Source organism: Tamandua tetradactyla, chromosome 17, assembly GCF_023851605.1.
Source record: "Tamandua tetradactyla isolate mTamTet1 chromosome 17, mTamTet1.pri, whole genome shotgun sequence".
NCBI lineage: Eukaryota > Metazoa > Chordata > Mammalia > Pilosa > Myrmecophagidae > Tamandua > Tamandua tetradactyla.
In genome coordinates this window covers 50388013-50411681 of record NC_135343.1, presented here as the reverse complement: position 1 = coordinate 50411681, position 23669 = coordinate 50388013, and positions in this window count along the sequence as shown.

Here is a 23669-nt window from a genome sequence, read left to right as displayed (position 1 = left end):
TTCATTTCTGTAATAACCCTCCTTGTTGAAATAGCCATTTTTTTTAGATTGAAACTAAATTCCTTTCATTGTTATTTTATTTTGCATTTCTTTCTCACATAAATGAGAATGTGATACATTCTTTTTGTTTTGTCTTTTTAGGGTTTTGATATAAAAATTATTCTATATTTGTCAATTTAATTGGAAAAATTAAATTGGAAACTGCTGAAGTAGCAAAGGACTTATTTGTTTTAAAGAAATATTTGCTGACTTGAAATTATAGAAATGAGCCAGCACAGTTTTGTTCAAACTTCATGCTTATTTTATTTTGGCATTGTCTTCAGGTTTTTAACATCATTTCGTATTATTTTAGTAAATTATACCTCCTGGTATATCACCATCTCACAATTTTCCAGTGGGTTGCATAATATAGTATTCCTATAATTATATATATGTTCGGACTAGAGAGCCTACAAAAGATTACTAAAGACCCTGTAATGCTTCCAGGCAACACAAGTGAAAAAAATCTCACATTTTGCACCTGAGCTAATCAACATTCAAGGATAAAAGGTTTTGCCACAGGTTACAGGTGTAGTTCAACCCGCCAGATGATAATTCTGCCTTCTTGTTCCCTTGAGCAACCCTCCTGTGCTGAGGCTCTTGATTTGAAGGTTTGGCTGGCAGTTTCTCATCACAGGATGTAGTACAGACTCTGGGTCAGACTTCCTGATTTGGAATCTTCATTTGAACACTTGCTGTCTAATTAACACCGAGGGATGTAGTCCATCCTTGTGCACCAGCACCTTTTTCATTTGTAAAATAATCCAGATTTGTTTGAGAACTGTGACAATTAAAGGACACTTTACATGTATTCGCACTTTAGATTAGCACCTGACACTCAGAAGCGCTAAATAAATTGTAGCCATTGTTTCATAAGCTGAAAGGCACCCAGCCAAGAACTTTTGAGTTGACTCCTCGTTCCTCCTTAATTTTCCTCTAAAACACATAATGGGGATTCTTTCTGAAATGTGACTTTTCCAACTAGTTCCTTCTCTAGTTCATAATGGCATTTAGAGGTCACACGATTGATTGTTTCAATAAAAAATTAAGTCGTTATTGCCAATCTAAAGCTCACTAGTTCACAAATGATACCAGGCATAGGAAAATGGGCAATGAAATAAGCCTTTAAACAGTTATTCATAAATTAATCCCCCCTGGAAGATCTTGGGGAAATTATAAAATGGCTATTAAAGTAGGTAATGGTCTGTGTAGTTTCCATATTACATAGAAAAGAATTCCAATGAAATGTAATTGTAGATATTTTCCAGAAGACTTCAAGTATTTTGCAAACATTGAAGATAATACTTTTTTTGGTTTTGTTTATTATACATATACTTTTCTTAATATGTATATGTGTTTAAATAGCACTTGCTACTTGTACCAATTTAGAAATTAATATTTGCCTGCTGTAGAAATTTTGGAAACTTGAGAAAGGTATAAAAATACAATAGAGTCAGCCACAATTCCACATACAATGATAAACATTTAAAGATGTTTGGTTATGGGTATGTAGATTTGTGTATACACATATATAAATACACTTGTGTGTATGTATATACCCACTGATATATTTGATATAGAATTTTATGCTTTGGGCTCTACCGTAGGAATGAGGATACAGAATTTTAAAAATAATAAAAAAACACATTAAGCCTCATTGTCCTGGAGCTTTCTAGTATGCACAAAAATATAACTACATAATTTTCACAAATTAGCATCATATATTTAGAACATGCTTTTTGCACTCATGTGTAAACAACTAACATAGTTTTTATAGTGATACATTTAACTACCTTACAATTTTAGATTTTGCTTCTCACAAATGTAAAGCCCTGTAAATCATTTTGGAATAATCCATGCATATGAACACAATTAGCATTTTATAGCTACAACTATTTAACTAAAAATGTGTTTCTATCCAATAGACCTAAGAATGCAATTGCTTTACCAAAGTAGCGCACGCAAAAAAAAAGAGCATTTTTCTCTTGGAAACATATTGCATCATTTAAACATGGAATATATTGGAATATTTTCAGTTATTACACAATTAAATGCATTTATAGATGAATTAATTACTGACATATTTGAAAATAAGTGCACAAGTTCTGCAATTTTCTATATCTCTAATGGATTTTGCAGAGCAGCAGAAGTTACTTAAGTTGGCACACAGTCCAGATGCTTAATTCAAATTATTTTATTACATATCAATATATTGTGGACCTTTGTCCTCTAAAATATCCTTACCTAAATCCACTATTAGATGAGAGAAGACATTCTCGTGTACATTCTCTACCAGTACTTCTGTAGAAGAACTGCATTCATTTACACATTTAGATGTTTGTGTCTAGAATTATGAGCTGCAAACTTGGAGGCAGAGAGTTGGTGTTTTCAAAAGTACTTTTCTGGCTGTTCATTAAAATTCTAGAGCACTCACTTTAATTATTTTCGCATATGAAAATTTTAAGGATGAAGCTTCTGACCTTCTTTTTGCTTTCTCTTCTTCAACCCCTTAAGCAATTGTTTTTTAAGTCCAGGTGACTTTTGTAATTCTGTCTTCTGAGTCTACCTCTTCTTTTTATTGTTGTAAGCAAGTAGCACAATCTAACTATTTCTGAAGCCTTTGAAGAGATCATCAGCTCTTCCCTTTTCAATCCAACTTTTGCTAAGCAACCTGAAATAAAAATCTAGTGTGTTGTGAAAAAAATAAAAATAAACGTCAGTAATTATCTTCCAGGTAGTATTTAAACTCCTCTTGCAGGTATCTAATGCTGTGAATTTAAATGTGACAGAGATGCTAAATGACAAATCTAAGAGTGATATGCTTTTTTTTTCCTCCATTAATATGAAAGGAGTAAGTAATATCAATTCTCGAATGGATTCAGAAAAAAAAAAGTTATGTTTTTGGGAGCAGAGGCCTCAGGCTGGAGAATGGATAAGAATTAAAGACATGAGCCACTATGAAGACTTTCTACTAGAGGGTCTTGCCCTCACTGGCTAATAATAATAATGGCTTTACCAATAATGATCAAAGTATTATGAAATGATTAGTACAGGGCCTGGTATATAATAAGCATTCAATCAATTTTAGTTATTAAAACCCACTCACATGCACATGAAACAAAATGCGAAACCTCCTTCTCGTTTTTCTCATTTTCTGGTCCCTCTTGGGTAGCAGAATGAAGAGCATGCTTTCATTACTTGAAGACAGACACCATTTCTGGTACTACCTCCAGGCACTCCCGTGAGTTCCAACTGAGAGGCTGCCAGAGTAGGGCTGGGTCCTCTGCATGGGGAGAAGGCCCCCACCCCTGCCCAATTCCAACTTTGCCATCTAAGTCCTGAGTCATACATAATTGTGGCCAGAGCTCAGAGTCTAAGCGGCCATGGCAGCTGACTTATCACCCCATCATCCCTCCCTTTTCTTTGACCCCTTTCCTAAACTCCCCCATAACATTTTTACCTGCCACCCAAATTATAAAACTCAACCTCTTATGTATATTTATGGATGCATTGTAGGCAAATATTGATGTGGATATATGTATGGTATAGGAGAGAGGAAGGGAGTGATACATTCTTGAGCGCTTCTCAGTTTCATCTCAGATAAAGAATGGTTCCTTTTATCTTTTATTTCAGGTTATACCTTCATATTTCTACCTTTTAGTACTCCAACTATGACAGTGTAAACTCTCCTTTATATTTGAAAGTCATATTTGTATCTCCCAGAGACCTTAAAATAAATACTTTTACACAAAAAAGACTTTGGGAAGGTAAATTCTCCATGGGTCGCTCACATTTCTGCACATCTCATATCAGCCTTTGTTCCAAAATATCTGTTTTTCACAAATGTTTGTATAGCAAATAAGTTTAGGAGGCAGAGATAGTGTCTCCCTTCAAGTAGAAATCAGATTTGCTTCTTGACCAGGACTTGTAAAGCTAATGTCTCCCTTTAGGGTAAATTTTGGGTAGGTTTCCTTGGAGCTAGTTATGAGAAATGAGGTTTCCCTAAGCTCAGGATTCCCCAGCTGGGATGCAAACCCACCATGTAAGCAGCTTCTACCTGAGCCTCTCTGCATCACCACCGAGGACCCTGGGGTACAAAGGGAACTGATGCAAACGTAAAACATGCTGCTGCTGTGCCATGAGAAATAAAATCCTTTGTCTCTGACCCAGTAGTCTTGTGTTTTTTGCCAGCATCCATGAAAGTGTTAGCTGGCAAATAGGGTAAATCTCAGACCCTTGATAGTGCTTAAAAAAGACTCAAAACTGTTAGTAGATTGAATTATTTTTCTTATACATGGGATAAAAAGCATTAATTTGAAGAACATAATATGTTTACATTTGCATGATGCATATGTTCTTTGACTTTTCACATCGGATGTTCAGGTTTACTTGCTTTGCAACCCAGTAGTTTTTCATCTGTTCGATAGATGCATTCTGCTATGGCATTTGACTTCACTCCAGAAAGTTACAGCACATTAGGTACTCGAGCTCCATCTCTAACAACTCCGGAAATTGAGATTACATGTAATTACCACTCTCCCACTGATGAGTAAATACACTATATATTCAACAACTCTTGAAAAATTTAGTTATGTGATGTTGGGAAAAAATGGGGCTTATTCTTTAGACATCTTTTTGTTGATCAAAGACAAATCATTTGTGATTCAGATGCTTGACAAAAGTGGAAACTGGTGGCCTATGGATTTTACATGAACAAATGAAAATCCCCCCATGAATAAACACTTCAAAAGCACCAGGCTTATGCTATAAAATTACCCAAGCAATGTCTACTGTTCAATGCATGGGTGAGGAGACGGCAAGACATCTGCACATGCAGGGGATACTTTTCAAAAAAAAATTTACCCAAGAAAGCAAGGTTTCAGTTAATTGAACCATTCCCTACTGCAGAGATATGTGCATTTACTATAACAGAAATCCCTGTTGTAATGATGAGGTCCCAAACCAATATTAAGCTTTTCTTTCCTTCAAAGGGTTTTTTTTTTTTTGGAAATCAGGTGGCAAGCCACACACAAAAAATTATCAGTATGATGCATATGAGTTCCATGTACTGGTGGCTGATGTGTGTGGCTTTGTTACTTTTACTTGCCTAATGCAGCAGTCATTCTGTGAAATGCTTTTTTCTCAGATGAATCTTTTTATTGTGATCCACCTGCTTTGAGTCATGTTGATAGTATCAACATGGATGTTGAAATTACTGACATTTAGGCTGTATTTAAATACATTTTCTTCCAAAGAAGAGCAAGACCAGAACTCTCTGTCTGTTTCTGTTTTCTTTGTTGGACATTTTTTTTTTTTTTTTGCTTTAACGAAAGAAAGTAATCAGCTTAGCATGAACCACAGCGGAGAGGACACAGGTGTTTCTCTGAGCGATGTTGTTTTGTTAGTTCCACACGTGTGACTTGTGTTTAGGGCTTCTGCAGTCAGCCTGCCCTTTGGATAGACACCTGCTACCCTACCTGGAGTGAAGGTTTCGGAGTCCATGATCACGCTCCCCCTCTCAGCCCAGTGCATGCTGGGCCACCAGCCGAGAGTCAGATGAAATCCTTGCTCGGAGGTACCTGCCACTAAAATGCTAATTAGATTTTTTTTCAGGCTTTCATGCCTAAAAGCAAAGAATTTGGTTTAAGTTTATAGGGAAATTGGAAACAAAATATCATCAGGGAAGCCCTTGAATTGGAATCCAATGATGGGGACGCATGAAGGTGATGAAGATGGAGTTCATCAAAATCTTGATATGGAGGGAAACACTGATGACTCAGTAATCTCCTCTCTAGTCCTGGACCCCAGAAGTCACAGTGGCCTTTGAGGTACTGCTCTTGTGTGGGAAACCTGACTTCTCTCCAGTTCCTGCACCCCACGCAGCAGACAGGGCCTCTGGGGCCCTTAGACTCCAAGGCCATACTGAACTTAAGGCAGTGTGGATAAGGCCAAAATAAAACGCCACTGTCTCAAATTCCATAAATTTCTTGGAATTTTATCCTTATTGCTCGGATGCCTTGGTTGAGTCTGCTTCCTATCGAAACAGACCTATTTTCTCATCTTCCCAATCCCTACCCTTGGTGCCCAAACCTGTATTCCAACAAATTCCCCTTGGGTAATACTTACCTACCACCTTGCGCTTGAACTGACATCCTTGGACACTGAGCCATAGACTTAGTTGAACAGTTGACTTGATCTCATAGATCTGACCTTAGCTTAACTCTTTGAGCCTTGCTTCCTGCCTGCAGAGACACCCAAAACTCCCCCATTGCTTCCTCATTTTGATACATGGCCATTGTCCAGTCAGACTCCTAATTTTAGTACTTTCTGATTAGTTTCTACAACACCCTTTCCTAAATAAATGAAGGCTGCAACCACAGTCCTAGTGATTCAATTCACTTAAAGCAGATTCCCACTACTATTATAGACATCATGGTTGTTAAAACTCACTGTGTAATTGCTTCTGGTTAGAATCATGTTTCTTGTTTTGCTAGGGAGTTCCTCATTTGGTTACCATAGGAATAACTTCAGAAGTTTGGATATTAGGAAAAACAGTGATTTGATGATTATTTGAATCCAGATTTTCTTAATAAGACTATTTCAAGAAGAATTAATTTGTATGTCAAACCGAATTAATAAGTGTGTGTGTCACCCACAGACTTGCTTATTGTTTAATAGGTAAAGAGAGTATCACAATTACTGTATGTTAGGAATGGCCAATTTATTCATTCAATAGTAATGATCAGAACAAAACCAAGGTGCCTGGCATTGTGCCGGATCTTAGGGAGACAGCTGTGAGCATGACTTCTTGTCTTTTTGGAATTTCTTTTCTAGAGATATTTAGTCATACACTCCTCCTCTTCCTCTACCTGTAGCCTCCTGCTTACATGTAGCAGAGTATTATACACATTTATTTTCCCTTAGCCTATGGTCAGAAAATAGATGGATTTTACACTTTAAAAATATGAAAATAAAAGCGTCCTCTATCTTTTCATATTCTAACAGTGGGACTATCTCTCCAATAAAACAGTAAACAATAAAATCCTTTATTGAGTAAATACTAGATATTTCCAGGGATACAACAAAGTAAGATTCATAATCCACTCTTAGGGAATATATAACAATACACTTAGTAAAGGTATAGGAATGGTAGAAAAGAGCAGAAGAGAGAAATGTATCCTCTAATCTCAAGGCAATTGATGACAATGGAAAAATACAAAGCAAGGTAAGCATTGGTTGAATTTTTTTTTTCTCAGTTGAGTTTTTAAGAAGTGAAATTCACATTTTATGCAGACATTCCAGAGAGTTGAAAGAGAATAAACTAGTCACAAAGATGGCAAGGTCATCCAGTATCTAGGCTTCAATCTACTTCTATTTGGGCTGTCTGCAGGGTCGAGTGAATGATGGGGTTTGGTCAGGCAGTTTGTGAAGGGCCTTAAATCCACTGAGAATAGATTCCACTAAAATTGATAACTGGTGTTAAATCAGCAAAACAAAAAAATGTCAAATTGGAAGAGAAGATGGAAGAACTTAAATGGAGAGTAGAAAAAAATTGAGATTATAATCCTGATTATTATGAAAAAGAGTCTAATTATTGCAGCTTAAAAGAAGGTAAGAATGGAAAAATGAAATGAAGTCAGGGGAGTAAAATCCATAGGACAAAGAAATTAATACTATTTAGGCTGAAGAAGATAGTTCTTCTCTCCCCTTCCTCCTCTAATGACTCCATCTAAATCTGAAGTGATTTTCCTTCATAATTACTATGGTAATAATCATATTATCAAGGGAAGACTGTGTGAAACCACATTTGGTTGATTCTTATTCCTTGATAGCTCCATCACCTCTACAGGTAATAGGAAAACTGGAAGGCATTCTTATACTCTTGATACTTGACTGGATATAAAATGTGCTTAATATCTTTATATTTAGTGTTATTGGTAAACAAGGAGAAAATACACACACATAGGTATAATTAAATAAATGACTGTGTGTAAAATTCACTCTGTCATAACCTTAAAATATAAAATATTTAGCAATGAGCAGAACATTATGCCATGTGTGTGGATTATTAACACATTTATCTCATATCCTAAGAAAATATGTCATTAAAATGTCTATCCACTGGCTAGTGGTAATCTGGAGGAGATGCTTTATCCTATTTAAGTAAAAATGGTGTAAAGAAACATTACCAATTTTTGTACATTAATATTGTATTCCACCATTTTGCTGAATTTATTTATTAGCTCAAGTAGCTTTTCTGTGGATTTCTAAGAGTTTTCTAAGCATAGAATCATGTCATCTGCACATAATGAAAGTTTTACTTCTTCCTTTCCTATTATAAAAAGATGCCTTTTTATCTTTCTCCTGTCTAATCACTCCAGCTAGGGCTTCTAATACAATGTTGAATAATAGTGGCTAAGAAAGCATTCTCATTCCCAATTTGAGCAGGAATACTTAAAATTTCTCACCAATAAGTATGATGCTGGCTTTTTCATATGTGCCCTTTATGATATTGAGAAAGATTCCCTCAATTCCTAACGTTTGAAGTGTTTTTATCAGGAAAGGATGCTGGATTTTGTTGAATGCTTTTTCAGCATCAATCAATATGATCATGTAATTTTTTCCTTTCAATTTGTTAATGTGCTGTATTACATTGATTGATTTATGTTGAACCACCCTTGTATTCCCAGCATGAATCCCACTTAGTCATGATGTATAATTCTTTTAAATGTGGTGTTGGATTCGATTTGCTAGTACTTTGTTAAGAAAGTTTGCATCTGTGTTCATTAGGGAGATTGGTGTGTACTTTTCCTTTTTTGTAGCATCTTGATCCGATTATGGTAACAGAGTGATTTTAGCTTCTTAAAAATGAGTTAGGTAACATTCCTTTTTCCTCAATTTTTTGGTAGAGCTTGAACAGTATTTACATTTTTTTTGGAATGTTTGATAAAATTCTCCTGTGAAGCCAACTGGTTCTCTGACTAATAGTAAATAGGCAGTTAGATAGTGCTAATGCTCATAGTTTGCTAAACATCAATCAACATCACTCCTGTTGTCTCTTAAGAGCACCTGGGGCTCTAACTGAGACTCTAAAAAGGTCTCAGGCACTAGCTTTGCCTTCCTGGAACCTATAATTCCCACAGGGTTCCTAGGTCAGATAAATCCTAAAACCCAGAGGGACCAGCCTCTCCAGGATTGTCAATTGATTGTATCTCTCTGCCTTCAGTGTGGATACCCCTTCTCAGCATGAAGAGGCAGAATGGGCATTCCCCAAGGATCCTTATAGAGTGGAAGCAGGTCTAAAAAAGAGGGAAGAGGTATAACAGAGAAAAAAAGGATTTAACAAATGAGCATGGCTGCTGAATCACCCAAGTCTTGGAGCAGCTAGAAGGAAAAATTTGAAATGGTGCGATGGTAGCCCATGACACACTCTAAAATCTTTTCTGTAATTGCTTATTGAAGTGTTCTTTGAGAATTATTGTTTTTTTTTCTTTCTTTGCTTTGTATATATGTTATATCTTACAATAAAAATGTTAAATAAAAAATAAATAAGATTTAAAAATTTTTTTAAATTGTCCCACAGTCCTGTGGGTTAAACATCACTCTGTGCAGTTTGGGATGAGTGATAGATAGAGTAACGGTGATTAGTTGCCATTCTTAGTAGGAACCTGACTTTGCTGGAAGTTCCCCTTCTTAAAATGGAAACTCACGTTGTGCTCAAAAAAAAAAAAGAAGGCTGAGCTTTACTTCTCTAACTGTGCTGGACACATCACATCTTCTGGTGGACATTGCTTGACAGTGAGACCTACCAGAATTTCCCATTGGACATCTGATGAAAGGACTCATATTACTTCTCCTCACTCCAACAAACACAGGAAAATACTACGCAAAACATTTTACAAAGCATTTGCTCAGGAATTTCCACAGGGAACCAAAAAATATTGTCCATGTTAAGAAAAGACCTACAGGGAAATTAGGGATGAAAGAATTATTAAATGCTATTTCTCATTTATAGTTAAAAAAATCCCATTAATCAAACACCAGAAAACTATCCAAATGAAAATGTGTTGGATCATATGGTGTTTGACTTAAGTGCCACTAAGTTCATTATATGAGACACGTTATATGTGTCAATGTTAATGTACTCTGATTTCCATAGCTGTAGTATGTAAATTGAAGTTTTTTGTAAAAATGGGGTATAATGGGATTGGGGAAAAGAAACTCCTCTGGGAAGGTACAAATGAGGCTCTCACTTGCTTTTATGTAGATACTTACATTAGAGAGTCTAAGGAAAGCATTTTGCTCTTTTTCTTTTTCTAGCTCCTCAGAAAATGTCACAATTTGGAAAATCATAGTCTAGAATATAGGTTACCAGGAGACAGGTTGGGAATACGGAATGAGAAGTTAAGGCTTAAAATGTACAGGGTTCCTGTTTGGAGTGATGGAAATGTTTTGGTGATGGATAATGGTAATATTGGAACAAAATTGTGAACATCATTAATAGCACTAAAATATATGTCTGAAGGTGGTCAAAAGGGAAAGTGTTAGATTGCATATATGGTAAAAAGAATAAAAATAAAAATAAATCCATGGAACCACACTATGCAAACAGTGAACCCTCAGTAAAACCATGGACTATAGTTAATAGTACAATTACAAAAATGTGCTGTCATCAGTTGCAACAAATGTTCCACACCAACGCAAAGTATTACCAATAGGGTGATATTTGAGAATCCTAAATTTCATGCTTAGATGCTCTGTAAACCCACAAGTTCTCCAATAAATAAAAAAATTAATGAACTATAATGGAAAAAATGGTAAAAAATTTACCTTTGAGGTGCAAGTGTCCAGTAACCTTAAATGTACATTTTTTTGTTCTTTTTTTCCTGCATAAAACATTTCAGTTTTTATTTCCTAACTCCTTAGTGAACATTACAGATCACAATCAATGGAAAATTTTCAGTAATATTATTGGCAGGGTTTTGAAGATTATGGATAACCAATAGGAACTAAAAATAAATGTGTCCTTTCCTTTCTAAAACTTGATATTCATATTTTATATTCATAGATGTGCTCTCATTCATTCAAAAATTTGTATATTACTTGTCTGTTTCCTTAGGTGAACTGTAATATATTTGCAAGAAGAAACAGTGGTTTTTCTACCTCTGTGTCCCTAGTATATAGAACAATGTATGGCAAATGATTAATAAGTGTACAATACATGTTTGTTGGAAGAATGAATGGATAAATTTGCATTCAATTCCTCTAGAAAGTGGCAGGAAGCAAAGCACCAGCTCTAGCTATAATATTGCTTTGCTATGAAGTTCTCTAAACATGGCATGTTGGATTTTCCCTTCAACCTAATGGATATAGCAATTAGTAAGTGATAAGAATGAACCTAATCTTAGCAATTATTTGATGATAACCTTGTTTGTTCTGATGTAGATACTCAGCTCATATTTTAATTTGTGACATGCAGAGCATAATTTGAAGTTCAAAATTATTTATCAACTTTATAAAGAAATGCACCTTCAATGAATATGAAGCATGGAAGTGTGTAATCTGTAGGAAGTGAGAACCTTCTCATTTAAAAATAATTGGAACAATGAAATAGTACTCAAAGTTTCAACAAATGGCAGGGAGTTCAGTTGATGTGGACAAATAAGCCAGTTTAAGGCCACAGAAGTCAGTGGATATGACAAAACCCATTGAGCATTTTAATCTCGTTTGTCAAGAAAAGCTGCTTTTCTAAATCTAGAGAAAATAATCAGTGGCTATAGTAAATAGAAAATGGATTAAATGCAAGAATGGTATATTCAGTGACACCACAACCTATTATGCCAGAATGTATTGATTTTGAGAGGATATAACACACAATGGCAAGATGAGATGTGATCAAAATAACATTTCACATGAGCATGTTTCTGCGTCTGATGCTAGCTCATTACTCAGGCACAGGGGCCTTGGGAAGAGTCTGGTCCTAATTTGGTTGTGTTGCACAGTATTTCCACACCCATTGTATAGGTCTGGGACAAAGTCTATCTGTGGTCTTGTCATTGTTTCTACTACATTCAATGGTTAAATCCTTTTTGGATTTTTGAAAATACGTCTGATTGTGCTATGTGGTTTCTGAGCTGCTTCTTTGAATTTTTATTTACTTGAGATGGAAGATTATGTATTCTCCAGGAGTGATCTAAAGGTCTCAGAGTTACTCACACAATGTCAAAAGGGTGGACAGCATGGAGTTCTCATGTATATATCTTATTAAAGTAAATGATTCTTTACAACGAAGGTACTTCCAAAACGTCTTATTTTGTTTTCCAATTTTCTTATGAAACTTTCCCAGATATTCAGAAAACAGGGAATTTCATATGATTTCATCTCAAAATTTCTGAATATTTTATGTTCACCATTTTTTCTTCATTCCCTTAGCCAGGGTAACGTTCTGTTGTATAATGTGTGTGTGTGCATCTCTCTCCCCATATGTATATACATATGGAGAGAGAGAGAGTAGGCAATTTATTTTTCTCTAAAATAATTACACTTAATTAGTTCTTTCACAATATGATACACATTAGCCATCATAAACATGTTAAATAGCAATTACATATTTAAATATTTTCCACATCCTGTTGCTGAGACAACTAAAAGAGGCTCCAAGTAACAGGGAAAGATTTCCAAATGCCGCCCAGGCCTGAGTTGTTTCTGTCCTTCCAAATTTCCGGAACTCTCCTTGCCTCAAAAAAGTACAGAAAGAACAGAGCTTTCTGTAGCAGCCTTTGGACAATAGGATAGGGCACTACCATATTACTAGAAGCCCTTGAATTTTACAAATATATACTTAGAACGAAATAAGGGCAACAGTGGAAATGCAGATGATAAAAATTCCATATTTCAAAATATGAATTTTCAATAATGAAGAGAGAATGAATGAAATTCATTTCAATTATATATCAACTTTGATTTAAGAAAGTGGGATGTCTGATGAGAGTTATTAATTTATATAAAACATCGTGGGATAAAGAAGTGGTTGCATCACTGCAACTCAGAGGTGCACTGAACTAAAAAACCTGGAAGATGACCCACAGGCAAGGGCAGATCGATTTCTCTTACCCTTTTCTGTCTAGGTGATATGTTTCAGAAGAGAAATTGTTAACATCTGGACTACACTATAATTAGATCCCTATGTTATCAGTAAATTGTTGCAAACTTTTTCCTAGGGTTAATTGTTTCACAAACTGTATACAGTTGATTCTGCGGCGTTATTTCACTTTCAATTCATCATTTTCTGACCCTTATAAAGTGCTTATGCAGGGTGGTGAACAATCCTACAGTGGCAGAGCTGCTAAATGACCTCTGATCCCTACTCTCCCTGCTTCCTTCGGGCAACAGAATCCCTGCTTTTAGCTGGGCACATAGATTCCCAACTATAGACAACATTTCTACCCTCCCTTATAGTTAGGTACGAGGTTGTGACCAAGATCAGACCAAGGGGCAGAAATGATAAATGTAACTTCTAGGTCACATCCTTAAAAAGAAGCAGCTTGCTCTCGAATTGTTGCTTTCTTTCTCCTCATGGACTGCTATGCTGATGAGATGCTAGCAAGCCGCATCATCCACATGAACAAAGAGAATGCCCTCAGAAATGGCACAGCAATCGGAGAGAAGAGGAAGGCCGTGCAATCAATGAGTTTGGCCTTTTTCATTACAAGCATGTAAGCCCCAAATAAAACACTTTATCTTGTTTCAGTCACTGTTATTTGATCTTTGTTAAAACAAGCAAACTAATACCTTCACTAACGTGTGGGACTTGCCTGAAGAAGACAAAACTGTATAGAAAGTAGGAAGGGTAGTCCTGATGAAACAATTTTTACAATCTCATGAGCAGATACTTTATAATGCTTACACATGCACAGACAAGATATCTTGATTACGCAGAAGAGGTATACAAGTTGGTGAAAAATTTTAACTGCAAATAATATCAATTACAGGCAGGTCTTCTTTTAGGTCATTTAGAAAATGCCTGGAAATATAACTAATTCAAGAAAAAAATTAGAGCAATAAAAATTCAATGGTTTCAAAAGCTAAGTAATATCCTGTGGACAGTGACATCGATCAGTAAAAGAAGGTGTAAAGGAGAAAGTAGGCCAGTGCAGCTGATACAGTCAGAGAGTCATTAATAAGACAAATGAAGTAAGACATTAAGAATGATTTTTGAAAGCCCCATCATTGAAACATAAGTCCAAATGTGGTCAGGAAGCAATTATTTTATTGCAGAGATGCATAACTTGGAAAAAATGCTGTTTTCTTGCACAAAGCACCATCGTTTGAACACAAAGCCATAGTGTGTTTTAATTAGTGAATCTTCCAAGTTTCTACACTGGCTGCCTTTGGCATGGATTTCAGATGCAGCACAAATAAATTCTTTATTAGTAAAATCTGCAAAGAAGCAACATCCTTATCTTACTTAGGCAAAATATATTAATCCAGCCACTGGCAATACCAATCTATAGTCAACAACTGCATAGAAGTTGGTGAAGGTATTTGGTTTCATTCTGCTACCTAACTAAGTTTTGCTTTGACATACATGAGAAGAGTTTTAAGGTGTTAGCCTATTTGATAGATGCTAGTTAAACTGAAGTGCCCTGATAAATAGAATGGGTTTTACTTTCAAATTAAAGCGTTAGATCCCAAAGAGATAGCCTTTAAAGTACAAAAGAATGGTTTATAAGCAGCTTTCAGCTATATACTAATCCTGGCACTTGAACCCAAATGGTAGAATAGCTGGAAAAAATTGTGTTCATCCCAAGTGAGAAGGGGAAATGAAATGTGTTATCATTATAATCGATCTAATACGTCCCCAGGTTCCTTCATATTGAGTAAATCAGTTGATTCTCACAAGTCTTTAAGTTCAGTAAGTCATAAAAATATAAATATATCATCACCATTTGGCAGATGAAACTTTTGAGGTTCAGAAATGTCAGTCTCAAGATCTCAGAAGCAATAATTGCTAGAAATTAGACCAGAAGCCAAATTCCTTCCATTTTAGACTTGCATCATCAACTCACCTATCCCTCCATTTAATTTCATCTGTGGCAGTACTTTATTCTTCAAATTTGGGATTATTTTTAAATAGAGCAAGTCTAGATTGCTGATTGAATACCCAATACACAACCTCCCCTTTCTTCTCATTTAAGGAAGGAATAAACCCAAGTTAAAAAGCTCAATTTCCAAAGCTCTCAAGAAAATAATGGTGGCCATGCAAGGTAGTGACATAATTATGGCCAATCAAATGTAAATGAAACCATCCGAAGTAGGATTTTCAGGAAAGCTCTCATCTTCCTTATGAACAGAAGAGAACCATCCTTCATGTACTCTTCACCTTGGATGGTCTTATTCTTTCTTCCCAGAATACAGACTTCATACCAGGGATAGTAGCAGCTATCTTGAGACCATGAAAACTAAAGTCTCACGCTAGGAATGGCGGAGAAGGAAGTTAAAGAGACCCTTGGTGCTTTTCTTTAGCTGTTACAGCAACTTGTGGCTACATACTTCTGAACTCCCCTTTACAAAAGAGAAATAAACCCATTATTGGTTTGCTAAATGACACTATTAAAAGTCAGGTTTACATTGCTTCTAGCTGAACATGCAAGTCTTTTCAATCTCAGGGAAATTATAATTCTCTTCACTGTTCCTTCGTCTCTTTCCTTTTGTAAATGGCCATTCAGGAAAACAGTAAACAAATGCATTTTAAATGCCTGTTATATATTAGGCACTGTCCTATAATGGAGATACAACTGTGAGTAAGACAAGTTTCCTACTTTCATAGAACTTACTTTCTACCAGGGGACACAGACTATAAATAAGTGAGGAATGATATTGCAATTTCAAATTATGTAAGAACCGTGAGATGAAGCATCTGAGAATGATGGTGGTGGTGGTAGCGGTGGGGAGGTGGTAGATAAAGCAATCTGATTTAGATGGAAGGAATTTCTAAGGAATGACATCTGAGCAGAGTCTGCACCAGTGGGGAAGAACAAGCCTGGAAGAAAAGTTAAGCATGAAGTATACCAGGTGCAGAAGCCCTGACATGGAGATCAGCTTGGTACATCTGAGGAATCACTATTGTTAGGTATTAGTAAGGAAGAGAGTGGTAGAAGATGGAGAAGATTGTGCTAGTCACCCCTTATGTCCTGCCATACCTACAATGGAGCAGGGGAAAAGAGTTCCTGAATTCCAAAGGGGATGGATTTTGAGTAGGTGGCCACAGAAGTCTCACAAAAATGACAATGAGTCAAGAGAGCAAACCATTTGGATATCTGGGGAAAGTGTGTTCCAGGAAGAAGCAACAAGCAAAGGCAAAGACTCCAAAGCAGATGCTTTCTTGGTGAATTCCAAGAACCACAAAGAAGCCTGTGTGGTTGGAATGGAAAGGGAGAAGGGGAGAGTGGAAGGAGAAGAGGTAGCAGAGGCTTTGTGGAGCCAGAGGCCACTGGAAGGACTTCAACTTTCATCCTGAAAGAGCTGTGGAGAGAGGATGGACATGACCTTAAATTTTAGAAAGACCTTCCTGGATGCTGGGTAGAGACTAGATTATAAAGTGTCTAGGTAGCAACAGAAACCCAGTTAAAAGGCTGTTGTAATAAAATAGGACATCATAATTTCATAGATCTATTTTCCAAACCTAACATCTTCAAATTTATAGACTTACTCTCTTTATTCTTATTTTGTCTTTTGAGGTAATGCTTTTATTTTTTCGATTTCAAACTAATCAGTTCAACACGCCAGACATTGTTTCTATCAACAATCAAAATTTTATAAATATATATAAAACAAAGCTCTTAAATTCTGCGTTATTTGCTGTTCATTACCCACCACTCTTTGATATTGTGTCATTTAGCCAAAACTGATTTGGCTAGAAGCAATTTGATAGAAATCAACATAAGCAGCAAAAACAATATAAATTAGTTAAAGTGATTTTATGATTTATACTTTGATAAGCTATGGAATAATTTTATCTTTTTTTTAAGGAATACTTGTGTGTATTTTTAGAACATTCAGTTGTTCAGTATGTTTTTGCAGGCTTTTTTTAGGTAGTAACAAATTCAGATAACCTTTGCCAAGTAACCAGAATTCAAAGACTGTTATTCAAGGAAAAAAAAAAAAAACCTGAAAAGAAATAATGTTGCTATCTTAATCATTTTATGGAAAAAATACAAATTTAAAACTTTATTATTTATTAGAACTTCCAGAACCCATTTTCCTTAAGGACCCATAGAAGGTAATTTTTGTTATATTGTACTGGCAAGGCTATTGTTTCAACATGGAGGATTGTTTCTCTGTGATTGCTATAGCTCTTAGGAGCATAAAGTCATTTCCTGTTGCCTTAGGCCTGTGGTATTACATCAATGCACTGCAGCTGGATTAACCCAAGGAGGTAAAATCTCAATTTTTTGGTTCTATCTTAGTCTCAATGGCAGATGTCATCTGGAAGAAAACGAAGTGAAAAAAAATATCTGCGGGAGGAATCAAAAGATAATACACAGCCAACAAGGTGAATTTGCTCTCTAATGAAGCCATAGCCACAGTAACCTCCCACTGCTCTTAACAAGCTGGAGGAAAGTCTGCTTAACACCTCCCCAGACAGCTGTTATTTTCCCTCTCAGCAGGTCCATTTCTTTAGGGGACATAGAAAATAGACTTTTGACTCTCAAGTATGTCCTAGCTGACTTTTGAGCAAGAGTGACGGGGAAATTCATGAGTTTTAGGAAAGTTATTATATTAAGCCATTTGAAATAATCTAAAACAAAACTTAAGATTTCTTTCTGATCCACAAGAACTGTGATGAATTCAAAAAGGTAATGGAGATGCATCTCTGTAATATTCCTAAATATGTCGTTATTCTCTACAATGTTTCTAAGAAGTTTTTAATAAGATATAGCATAATGTAACACAAGTAAAGTAAATTTTATATCATTATAGCAATTACAAAAGTTGGTTACCAACTCTTATGTTCTCCCAAAAGAAAATATGCCCCCTGGGGCACTATTATACCTCTCTGCAACTTTCCAAATTATCGGAGAAACAATCCATTTATTTGACTCTGTTGTTTAACATACTGTGAATACTCAATGTTGCAAATTTTTAAGTTAATAGTCCCCAGTGAGGAAATGTAAAAGAAACTCAATATAGACAAAGAAATGCATTTTAGCTCAAGAATTTCCTGCTTGGAGATGTTATGCTTCTGTTAAAATTCCCTGTAACATTCTCCACGACAGTACAGGGATGAAGAATGAGGGAAGATATTGAAATGTTTATGTTCACTGATTGAATAAGAAATGTATCAACATCAGGTATGATATCAGAAAAGTCCCCAAAAGTGGAGATGAATACGTACAGTAATGGCCATCTGAAAACTAATTTCCAATAAAATTTACATCTTCTCTCATTATTAGAAAACTCTTTGAACTTGTGTAGTAGATTTTGTCACCTCCTTGTAAGAAGGAAGGAAACAGAAAGGTTGAATAAAACATCTGTGCCAACATAAGAGAACATGAAATGTACATTCAGTGATATAGACACTATGAAAAATATACTCAAGAAGAATTGTACCCAGAATATATAGAGGGACTGAGATAAATACATCTGGTGCAATGTATGAAAAGGAAAGCACTCTCCAACCCTGATGGACAAATGGAAGGAATTCCCTCCCAGCTGTTCCCCTCTATGTTCCTCCCACTCACCCATTTGACACGTAACCCATTTTCAAGGTAAATCTCAGGCTTCAGGAGATGCAGAAGCGTCCATTAAATAGAGCAGCTAAAACTAATTCCCAGCCAAATAAAATGGAAGTATTATTGCGAAAAACTCATCAGAGGGTCATTTTTACAAAACAGCAGTACCCCAGGTAACTCTCGGCACTTGCAAAGTTATTATAAAGTCACTCCTCTGCACAGAGGTGACCTTCTTTACTTCGATGGCTGGGACCTCTCTCAGGTTCCCTTCTACTAAATGCTTTGACCCATAGCTCCCACCAAACTCTCACAGTTGAAAGAAATACCAATATAACAAATGCAAACTTTAGAAATATAAAATGCTCTTCCCCATCCTACCTAGGACTAAACAGTTTGGGGTTTGTCTGATGTTTTGTCATGATTAGTCTGGGGTTATAAAATTTTGGAAAAAATGCCACAGACAGGAAGTGGCCTGCTCATCTCATCTCGTCAGGGGGTAGATGACATCAACATGACTTATCACTGGTGACACCAACCTCCAGCACTTGGTTAAGGTAGTGATTTTCAGTTTTCTCCACAGTCAGCCACTATTGTTCTCTTTGTTCTCTCCTTTGGTAGTGAGCCCAAAAGGGGAGGGGATTTAGCGCCACCTTCTGGAGCCAGTAGCACCTGCACATATTATTCACCAGGCTGAAGGAAGATCTATCTCTTCTCCCTGCAGACTAAGCAGTTCTAACAGGGACCTTAGCATACTTGTCAGTGTTTCTAAGACTAGGTTTTCATGATTTTATGATTTCCTGCTTTGTTTTATCCAATAACTCTCCTGCACCTCAGCAGGCTTCACTCAATACTGCATTCCTCAGGATAGAAGGGGTATCTGGGGACCCTCCTCTCCAAGCCCTCGGTGCTTCTGCAGCTTTAGAACTTTCACCAAGACAAACTGGGAGGACTTCAGAGATGGGATTTGGCCGATTCAAACATAGTGATTTCCTTCCTCTCCCCCCCACTCAATTTAGTGCTTGTCTACATTATATATTCATTTACCAAACTAATGTCTTCCAAATACCTACCATATTACTGCCACTGTTTTGGAGCCGAGGGCATTTCTATGAACAAGAATCTAGATTGATGCCCTCTTGTTTAAGTAATTAGTGAGGAAGGAAGACAAATTCTAGCATGTAAATAAATAAAAGTAAATACAGATTAAAATAAATTCTATAATAGAAATAAAATCAGCAGAACTTTGGGTTTAAATGACAAAGAACAGTAACTGAGAAGAGTGCTTTACACATTTACACAGTGTTTGAGTATTGAGTGCTGAACAGATTCTTTGAGTGACATGAACAATGGCAAATAAATAGATTTAAATAATAATAAAAGACAGCAGCATCCAAAGTTAACTGTGATCATAACGTGTAATTAACAAGTAATTGGCCAACTACATGGACATTCATATTTGTGTTTCTAGCAAGCATAATTGAACATAATTCATCAGATAGTCTGTCACATGCACAATTTGCCGATATCCTTGGATTGCTTCACTATTCTGAGTTAGACTAATTTTTATAGAACATCTTGACGTGAGGATAATCTTCAACTGCCAGAAATGGGGCAGCACACAGGGAGCTGGAAACAAATTTGTAACCAGCATGGTTTGACCTAGGGAAAAATAATTATGACAAAATGTTGGCACCAGGTGCAAAGAAGAATGATAAACCTAGATTTGATACCAACTAATGGTCAGGAATGAGACAAAGTACCATGTCTAATGCAATAGAGTAGGATATCAAAACACATGAGTGAAGATGACAAAGGGTGTCATTGTTATAAATCATGGACATCTAAGAAATACCATAACATAAGAAAGAGGCAGGGAAAAAACTAGACTAAGAGCTTAGTTTCCCCACCTAATGGCTGGGTTTCAAATCCATTTCAGAAGGAAAGTTGGTGGAAGAATAAATAGAAGGAACAGTTTCTAATGGACTCGTGCAGTGAAGGATCTAAGGGGAATATGCAGTTCAGGCACACCTAGGCATGGCTGAGTGCCACCCAAGAGTACAGAAGCCCTGAGGCACATCAACCATAACCGGTTGAGAGTGTGAATTACCTATTTCCATATCTGTGTTGGTTAAGTTCATGGATCTTCTTGGCTAGGTGATGGTGGTCAGTTGTTTGATCAAGGCAGCTCTGGCCTGATTGTTACTGTGGCAGTATTTTGTGGATTTAAATCATTGGTGAGTTGACTGCATCAGTGGTGATTACATCCACAATCAACAAAGGAGATTGTCTTCAGCAATGAGGGAGTCTCCCCCAATCAGTTAAAGGCCTAAAAAAGAGTAGTGATGATTCAGCAGCCAGAAGGAAGAATTTTTATCTCTATTCTGCCCGCCAGTTCCTTCTGGGGAATTCATCAAAAACCTTCCTTAGAATTCTCAGCTTGTGGCCTCTGCTCTATGGAAATTGAACTTGCCAATGCCCACAGTCCTATGAGTGAATTCTTAAATAGTTCTCATAATGCTTACATTATATATAGATATAATATATCTTGTCAATTCTGCTTCCCTGGAAAACCCTGACAGACACAAGGTCTTACTCTCATTGTTCTATGAAAGGTTTAGCATAAAAGTGGTGCATCACCATGGGGAACTTGGAGAGACCACGGTATTCATTTCCTTTCTATATTTCCATTATTTGAATGCACATGAAGTTTTCACTGTTCATTATTTTATTTATTCATTCCTGCATTTGTTCAACAAACATCTATGGTTCTAATCTGTAAGACCAGACTACGCCATCTATGCATGTCTGTTGAGAGAAAACTCAGTCATAATCTCCACTGTTTATGGTAGAAGAGCAGCTATTCATATTTTAGCAAAATGCTGAAGCTGTACAAATAATGTCCATTTGGGAATTAAACTTACGATGGGCAAAAGCCCAGGGCCAGCCTAAGGCAAAATCACTACAAAACTGAAAAAGAAAAAAGAGTAAAAAACCTTTGTAGGAAATGAGAGCAGCTTTATTTTTTAAATTTGAAACCAGTTTTATTACTATTGCATGTGAATATCTTCTTGAATTACAAATACATTCTATAGGTGTACAAAACAATACATATTGGTAAGGGAGGAGGTAGTTGATAAAGAGACAAATAGCATTCTTCCGGCTAGCAGAGCAGGCAAGAACAAATCATTATTGGGTGTCTATCTTGGCCAAGATACTATATTAGGTGGTTCACATAGGGCATTACATTCAATTTTCACTACCATTATATGCGAGAGGAATTCAGTTCCTCTTCAATCACTTTAACACAGAAGACTTAATCATCTTCAGGATATCTGCATGAGTTATAATAATGCTTAATTTTGCTGTGACATATTCTGATTCATATTTACTTTGACAGCAGAACCCATAACAAAATGATTTCTTATGTTGGAAAGTTTGGCTGGTTGATGACGTAGCATCAGCACTTCACTCTGTATCATAGCTCTCCTCTTCTCTTCATAAGAACTCATACAAAGTGTAAACAGCCAAAAATCAAGGGAAACAAAACACTTTACTGTTTGAAAAATGGCTTTGAAAAAAATCTGCTAAGATATTGGTCACTTGTATATGGAAACATTAAGATGAGAACATGGTACTTATGTATTTTTTAAAAATGTGTTCTGCCATTTTACGTTGGAGAGGGTATTCCATAATGGTCTAATAGAACTTTAGAATTCAAGAAGTTTCCGTGACTCTCAAAGCCATGCTGCATTATTATTCCCATTTTCCAGGTGAAGAAACAGAAGCATAGAGAGCACAGGTGGAGAGCATGTTGGTCACATGGCCGGCCAGTAGACGGAAGGGGTCTGTGAGCCTCTACAGCATATGCCCTGTCGGCACTGCCGCTAGGGACTCTAGTTGAGTTGGAGAAGAGCTAGAAAGAATCTTCCCTCCCGAAGGTCTCTTCTGTGATGCTCTTCCATCCCTCCCGTTTTTTTAATCAGACAAAAGATTCATTTTCATTTATAACAAAGTTGTCAACCAGGAGCAGTAAGACAATCCCAATGTGGATGTGGGTTAATGAAGACCTAAGGGAGAAATCAAAATGAAAAGGAATGCCATAGAACTTTTAAAAACAAAGGTTTTTCCCTGTCTTGGGAGCATTAAAGTTCTGATCTATAAATGTCACATACAATAAATAAATTGCACGGTACTGAGATCATTCACCTTGGGAGAAGTTAAGCAATGTGGGGACTCCAAGCTGTCACTTTTGAAAACTGCGAGACTAACCTAAAGCTTCACCTCTAACATTCAAGATGGAGAAGCTAAAAAGTTAAATGAAATGGCTGGATGATGCTTTCAGTGGAATTGATACCTTTAGTTTAAATTATTGCTGGTGGAAGAATATACCGAGACAAATCACTATTTTTTTTTTAATTGACTTGAACTAGTTCTCAAATAAGGTTTGACAACCTACAACTTGTCCATGAAAATGGAAATTCTGCCAAGGAATCTGGGCTCTATTCTGTAAGTTAAAGCTGGGGTAAGGAAGTTATTTAGAATTTTAAAAAGGATTAACTCTTCCAAGAATAGTTCCTATTTCACTCCACTCCTTATATGTTTCCACATCACCTTGTACTTGTCTCTACAGTACTATATTTTACAATTGTGGTGTAATGATTTGCCCTTTTCTACAGCCACTCAATGTGAGTTTTCTGAGGATGGAAACTGAATCCTCTTCACTGCTGCAGCAGCACATGACATGGCACATGCCACATTACGAAATCTCAATTATTGCCCAGATGAGTTATTGGGTATTTGTTTCAGGAAGTTATCAGGCAGCTTGGAAACTGGATTGAAGTGGGGTGAATTGGAAGCAGGAAGAACTTTGGGGATAGTGCTATTGAGGTGGGGAGA